Below are 7,500 nucleotides of genomic sequence, written 5' to 3' on the forward strand. Positions count from 1 at the left end.
AAAGTTTTCGAAGGTTCAGGCAGGGGTCATGCAGGGACTTAGAAATATTTGAAGGTTGAAACAGGGGGTCATCCAAAAAGCAGGGACTTAGAAAGTTTTCGAAGGTTCAGGCAAGGGGTCATCCAGGGACTTAGAAATTTTCGAAGGTTCAGGCAAGGGGTCATCCAGGGACTTAGAAAGTTTTCGAAGGTTCAGGCAAGGGGTCATCCAGGGGACTTAGAAATATTTGAGAGGTTGAAACAGGGGGTCATCCAAAAAGCAGGGACTTAGAAAGTTTTCGAAGGTTCAGGCAGGGGGTCATCTAGGGGACTTAGAAAGTTTTCGAAGGTTCAGGCAGGGGGTCATCTAGGGGACTTAGAAATATTTGAGAGGTTGAGACAGGGGTCATGCAGGGACTTAGAAATATTTGAAGGTTGAAACAGGGGGTCATCCAAAAAGCAGGGACTTAGAAAGTTTTCGAAGGTTCAGGCAAGGGGTCATCCAGGGGACTTAGAAATATTTGAGAGGTTGAAACAGGGGGTCATCCAAAAAGCAGGGACTTAGAAAGTTTGAAGGTTCAGGCAGGGGTCATCTAGGGACTTAGAAAGTTTTCGAAGGTTCAGGCAAGGGGTCATCCAGGGGACTTAGAAATATTTGAGAGGTTGAAACAGGGGGTCATCCAAAAAGCAGGGACTTAGAAAGTTTTCGAAGGTTCAGGCAGGGGGTCATCTAGGGACTTAGAAATATTTGAGAGGTTGAGACAGGGGTCATGCAGGGACTTAGAAATATTTGAAGGTTGAAACAGGGGTCATCATCCAAAAAGCAGGGACTTAGAAAGTTTTCGAAGGTTCAGGCAAGGGGTCATGCAGGGGACTTAGAAATATTTGAAGGTTGAAACAGGGGTCATCCAAAAGCAGGGACTTAGAAAGTTTTCGAAGGTTCAGGCAAGGGGTCATCCAGGGGACTTAGAAATATTTGAGAGGTTGAAACAGGGGGTCATCCAAAAAGCAGGGACTTAGAAAGTTTTCGAAGGTTCAGGCAGGGGGTCATCTAGGGACTTAGAAATTTTCGAAGGTTCAGGCAAGGGGTCATCCAGGGACTTAGAAATATTTCGAAGGTTCAGGCAGGGGGTCATCCAAAAAGCAGGGACTTAGAAAACAGGGGTCCAAAAGCAAAAGGAAGGTTCAGGCAGGGGTCATCCAGGGACTTAGAAATATTTGAGAGGTTGAAACAGGGGGTCATCCAAAAAGCAGGGACTTAGAAAGTTTTCGAAGGTTCAGGCAGGGGGTCATCTAGGGGACTTAGAAAGTTTTCGAAGGTTCAAGGGGTCATCCAGGGACTTAGAAATTTTTGTTCAGGCAAGGGGTCATCCAGGGGACTTAGAAAGTTTTCGAAGGTTCAGGCAGGGGGTCATCTAGGGGACTTAGAAATTTTCGAAGGTTCAGGCAAGGGGTCATCCAGGGGACTTAGAAATATTTGAGAGGTTGAAACAGGGGGTCATCCAAAAAGCAGGGACTTAGAAAGGTTTCGAAGGTTCAGGCAGGGGTCATCTAGGGGACTTAGAAAGTTTTCGAAGGTTCAGGCAGGGGGTCATCTAGGGGACTTAGAAAGTTTTCGAAGGTTCAGGCAGGGGGTCATCTAGGGACTTAGAAATATTTCGGAGGTTGAGACAGGGGGTCATCCAAAAAGCAGGGACTTAGAAATATTTCGAAGGTTGAAACAGGGGGTCATCCAAAAAGCAGGGACTTAGAAAGTTTTCGAAGGTTCAGGCAAGGGGTCATCCAGGGGACTTAGAAATATTTGAGAGGTTGAAACAGGGGGTCATCCAAAATAGGGACTTAGAGAAGGTTCAGGCAAGGGGAGACAGGGGTCATGCATCAGGGACTTAGAAATATTTGAAGGTTGAAACAGGGGGTCATCCAAAAAGCAGGGACTTAGAAAGTTTTCGAAGGTTCAGGCAGGGGGTCATCATCCAAAAGCAGGGACTTAGAAACATTTCGAAGGTTCAGGCAGGGGGTCATCTAGGGGACTTAGAAATTTTCGAAGGTTACAGGCAGGGTGTCATCTAGGGACTTAGAAATATTTGAGAGGTTGAGACAGGGGTCATGCAGGGACTTAGAAATATTTGAGAGGTTGAAACAGGGGGTCATCCAAAAAGCAGGGACTTAGAAAGTTTTCGAAGGTTCAGGCTAGGGAAGGGGTCATCCAGGGACAGGTTGCAGGGGTCATCCAAAAGCAGGGACTTAGAAAGTTTTCGAAGGTTCAGGCAGGGGTCATCTAGGGACTTAGAAATTTTCGAAGGTTCAGGCAAGGGGTCATCCAGGGACTTAGAAATATTTTTCAGGCAAGGGGAAGGTTCAGGCAGGGGTCATCTAGGGACTTAGAAATTTTTGAGAGGTTGAGACAGGGGGTCATGCAGGGGACTTAGAAATATTTCGAAGGTTGAAACAGGGGGTCATCCAAAAGCAGGGACTTAGAAAGTTTTCGAAGGTTCAGGCAGGGGTCATCTAGGGACTTGGGGGTCATCCAAAAAGCAGGGACTTAGAAAGTTTTCGAAGGTTCAGGCAAGGGGTCATCCAGGGGACTTAGAAATATTTGAGAGGTTGACAGGGGTCATCCAAAAGCAGGGACTTAGAAAAGCAGGGACTTAGAAATTTTCGAAGGTTCAGGCAGGGGTCATCTAGGGACTTAGAGGTTCAGGCAGGGGTCATCATGCAGGGACTTAGAAAGTTTTCGAAGGTTGAGGCAGGGGGTCATCTAGGGGACTTATTTGAGAGGTTGAGACAGGGGGTCATGCAGGGACTTAGAAATATTTCGAAGGTTGAAACAGGGGGTCATCCAAAAAGCAGGGACTTAGAAAGTTTTCGAAGGTTCAGGCAAGGGGTCATCCAGGGGACTTAGAAAGTTTTCGAAGGTTCAGGCAGGGGTCATCTAGGGACTTAGAAATTTTCGAAGGTTCAGGCAAGGGGTCATCCAGGGACTTAGAAATATTTCGGAGGTTGAGACAGGGGGTCATCCAAAAAGCAGGGACTTAGAAACATTTCGAAGGTTCAGGCAAGGGGTCATCCAGGGGACTTAGAAAGTTTTCGAAGGTTCAGGCAGGGGGTCATCTAGGGGACTTAGAAATTTTTCGAAGGTTCAGGCAAGGGGTCATCCAGGGGACTTAGAAATATTTGAGAGGTTGAGACAGGGGGTCATGCAGGGACTTAGAAATATTTGAGAGGTTGAAACAGGGGGTCATCCAAAAAGCAGGGACTTAGAAAGTTTTCGAAGGTTCAGGCAAGGGGTCATCCAGGGGACTTAGAAATTTTCGAAGGTTCAGGCAAGGGGTCATCCAGGGACTTAGAAATATTTGAGAGGTTGAGACAGGGGTCATGCAGGGGACTTAGAAATATTTGAGAGGTTGAAACAGGGGGTCATCCAAAAAGCAGGGACTTAGAAAATTTTCGAAGGTTCAGGCAGGGGGTCATCTAGGGGACTTAGAAATATTTGAGAGGTTGAGACAGGGGGTCATGCAGGGGACTTAGAAATATTTCGAAGGCTGAAACAGTGGGTCATCCAGGGACGGAGGATGAGACGGTGGATCATGTGTGTGTGTGTGTGTGTGTGTCCTGTTTTTTTTTTATTATTATTATTAGTAGTAGTAGTAGTAGTAGTAGTAGTAGTAGTAGTAGTAGTAGTAGTAGTAGCAGTAGTAGTATAACTGTTTCATTTACATTTTATATATATATATATATATATATATATATATATATATATATATATATATACACACACACACACACACACACACATATAATTTGTTTTTTTTTTTTAACTGTACCCTATCCAATTCTATCCTCTTTGGGCAGGATCATTAATTCACTTTGTCCTCTGTCCATTGACTACTTACTCCAATCGAGAGAAGAATCAACACATGAGCAATGTCCACCTCAGGTCTGGCAGTTTGCCCGAAGAAACAAATAGAGTTGATCTGTATACGGCCTACAAACACTCCTGTATACTGTTTGGTGGTTGCCTGCCTAATGGACTCCTTTCTGTAAATGATCCAGACATTGGCAACATCCACCTCACATCTGGTCATTGGTTCCTTTTTCCAATGTATTGAGTGGACCAGTATACGGCCTACAAACACTCCCGTATACTGCTTGGTGGTTGCCTGCCCATAGACTCCTTTCTCTAAATGATCCACACATTGGCAACATCCACCTCACATCTGGTAATGTGTCAGAGGTGACATATATTTACAGCTCACCTGTATAGAGTATCTGTATGTACACACTCAGCCTACTGTGTTGTGGTGCCTGTCCATTGCCTGCATTCTCCAATTCTGATCATTATTGCTATCTTCATTCAGTTATTTACCCATCTGTCTCCTTGGGCGAGATCAGTAGGTAACTCTGCATCAGTCCATTTACCCAATCTTTGGCCCAATTTTGTTTTTCCCTTCATTCCTTTATGTATTTTTTTCTTTTCTAATTTCAAATATCACTTTCAGGTGATTGATGTGGCCTGAGCCACCACCACCACCACCACCACCACCACCTACTCAAAGCATCATGATGCTCCAATAGCCAGAAGTCTACGTGACTATCATCATCATCCTCCTCCTCATCATCATTATCATCATCATCATCATCATCATCATCATCATCATCATCATCATCATCATCATCATCATCATCATCATCATCATCATCATGTCCTTCCGTGAGATCCCTAAATCCAAAGAGGACTGTTCCACTTATGTTAGGTTGAATGCCCAGAGGGACGGGCAGTGTAATGGTCTGGAATCCCTACAGATTTAATGCGTGGGTCATCCAAAAGGCGGTCCTGGGGTCATCCAAAAAGCGGTCCTGGGGTCATCCAAAAAGCGGTGCTGGGGTCATCCAAAAAGCGGTCCTGGGGTCATCCAAAAAGCGGTGCTGGGGTCATCCAAAAAGCGGTCCTGGGGTCATCCAAAAAGCGGTGCTGGGGTCATCCAAAAAGCGGTCCGGGGGTCATCCAAAAAGCGGTGCTGGGGTCATCCAAAAAGCGGTCCTGGGGTCATCCAAAAAGCGGACCTGGGGTCATCCAAAAAGCGGTCCTGGGGTCATCCAAAAAGCGGTCCTGGGGTCATCCAAACCAATCGACATGACCCTACGTCCAGATGATCTTCTAAGGGACCGAGGGCAGCACCCGGCAGCAGGCCCCCGGGTCACCTCGGCCTGCCAGATCGGCCGGGCCCCCCCGGGTCCTTCCCGAAGTCCGACCTCAGCCGAGAGGTTCCTGCAGAAGACCAGGTGGGGCCCAGGAGTCAAGCCTTTCTTGCTTGACTCTCCGGCTCGGGGGGGGGGACGGGTTCTCCCTCCCCGGGCCTGAGGCCTCAGACCCTTTGGCGAGCTTTGGGGGACTTTGCCATCTTTCCGCGCGCCCTTTCGTCCTGGAAGTCCTTAAGGGGCCCGGGGTGGGCCTCGGCTGCCAGCGGGAGAACCGTCGCCCGTGGGCGAAATCTGCCTTGGGCCGTTGGCCTTCCCGAGGCCCGTTTACAGGTCTGGACTTAGAATTTTTCCGAACCAACCTCTGCCTGGAAGTCCTGAGGGGCCGAGGCTGGGCCTCTGGTGCCTGGGGGAGAACCGTCGACCCTGGGCGAAATCTGCCTCGGGCCGGTGGCCCTCCCGAGAAAGGGGGTCACCCAAAAAGCAGGCATGGGGTCATCCGGGATGAAAGGGCAGGGGTCATCCAAAAAGCGGTCCTGGGGTCATCCATAGAGCGGACCTGGGGTCATCCAAAAAGCAGGGACTTAGAAACTTTTCGAAGGTTCAGGCAGGGGGTCATCCAAAAAGCAGGGACTTAGAAAATTTTCGAAGGTTCAGGCAGGGGGTCATCTAGGGACTTAGAAACTTTTGAAGGTTCAGACAGGTGGTCATCCAAAAAGCAGGGACTTAGAAACTTTTCGAAGGTTCAGGCAGGGGTCATCCAAAAGCAGGGACTTAGAAACTTTTGAAGGTTCAGGCAGGGGTCATCTAGGGACTTAGGACTTCAGAAATTTTTGAAGGTTCAGGCAGGGGTCATCCAAAAAGCAGGGACTTAGAAACTTTTCGAAGGTTCAGGCAGGGGGTCATCTAAAAAGCAGGGACTTAGAAACTTTTCGAAGGTTCAGGCAGGGGGTCATCCAAAAAGCAGGGACTTAGAAATTTTTCGAAGGTTCAGGCAGGGGTCATCTAGGGGACTTAGAAAATTTTCGAAGGTTCAGGCAGGGGGTCATCTAGGGGACTTAGAAATTTTTCGAAGGTTCAGGCAGGGGGTCATCCAAAAAGCAGGGACTTAGAAACTTTTCGAAGGTTCAGGCAGGGGTCATCTAGGGACTTAGAAATTTTTGAAGGTTCAGACAGGGGTCATCAAAAGCAGGGACTTAGAAATTTTGAAGGTTCAGGCAGGGGTCATCAAAAGGCAGGGACTTAGAAATTTTTCGAAGGTTCAGGCAGGGGTCATCAAAAGCAGGGACTTAGAAAATTTTCGAAGGTTCAGGCAGGGGGTCATCTAGGGGACTTAGAAATTTTTCGAAGGTTCAGGCATGGGGTCAGCCAAAAAGCAGGGACTTAGAAACTTTCTGGGACCCTTTCGGCCTGGAAGTCCTTAAGGGGCCGAGGCTGGGCCTTTCGTGCCTGGTGGGGAACCGTCGAGCCTGGGCGAAATCGGCCTCTGGCCGGTACCCCTCCCGAGGCCCGTTTTCGGGTCTGGACTTAGAAGATTTTTTGGGCCTCTCCTGACGGATGACCCTCTCCCCTTTGGTAGTTTTTCTGGAGGTGGCTAAGGGACCGAAACCGACCCCTGGCTGCAGGGCGTCGCTCCGTCGCCGCCGGGTATTTTCCGCGGCGGTCCGGTGGCGTCCCGAGGACCCTCCGGATGACCCTGGGTCCTTCTCGAGAACCCCCCTTCCCGTAAGGGACCTCCGCAGGCCCCCCGCGGGGGACCCCAGAACCGTCTCCCCGGGCCGATTCCGTTAGTCGGGCCGGTGCCCCGGTTCGGGGTCCCGGTTGATACCCTCCCGGAGATTTTCGGCGACGGCGATTTCGGACACTCAAAAAATGACTAAGTCCGAAAATGAACTGGAGATCCCAATTGTGGAAGATCCCGGCTTGGGCAACCGGGGCCCGTCTCTCCCCGATTTCTCTCGGTTGAAGGTCCCCCGCGCCCCGGGTCCTTTGTGACGGGTGAGCGAGACCGTGAATGGGGGAAGCTGAGAAACGCTCCAGGGTCCCTTGAGGGGGGGACTCGGGTCGCGTCGTCCTCTCGCTTGCCCTTTTGCGAGACCCTGTGAAGGTGGGCCGAGAAACGCTCCAGAGTCCCTTGAGGGGGGGACTCGGGTCGCGTCGTCCTCTCGTTTTCCACCTTTGCGCAGACGCTCTCTCTCTACCTACCTACCTCCATCTCCAGGGTGGCCAATCTCCGTGTTTTCTTTCCCGTGAGTTGCGTTGGGGCGTCGAACCCGGAGACGGTGTGGAAGGTCGGCGATGACTTCCATCTCCGTGACGCGAT

This window comes from Polypterus senegalus, unplaced genomic scaffold, assembly GCF_016835505.1.
Source record: "Polypterus senegalus isolate Bchr_013 unplaced genomic scaffold, ASM1683550v1 scaffold_779, whole genome shotgun sequence".
Classification (NCBI taxonomy): domain Eukaryota; kingdom Metazoa; phylum Chordata; class Cladistia; order Polypteriformes; family Polypteridae; genus Polypterus; species Polypterus senegalus.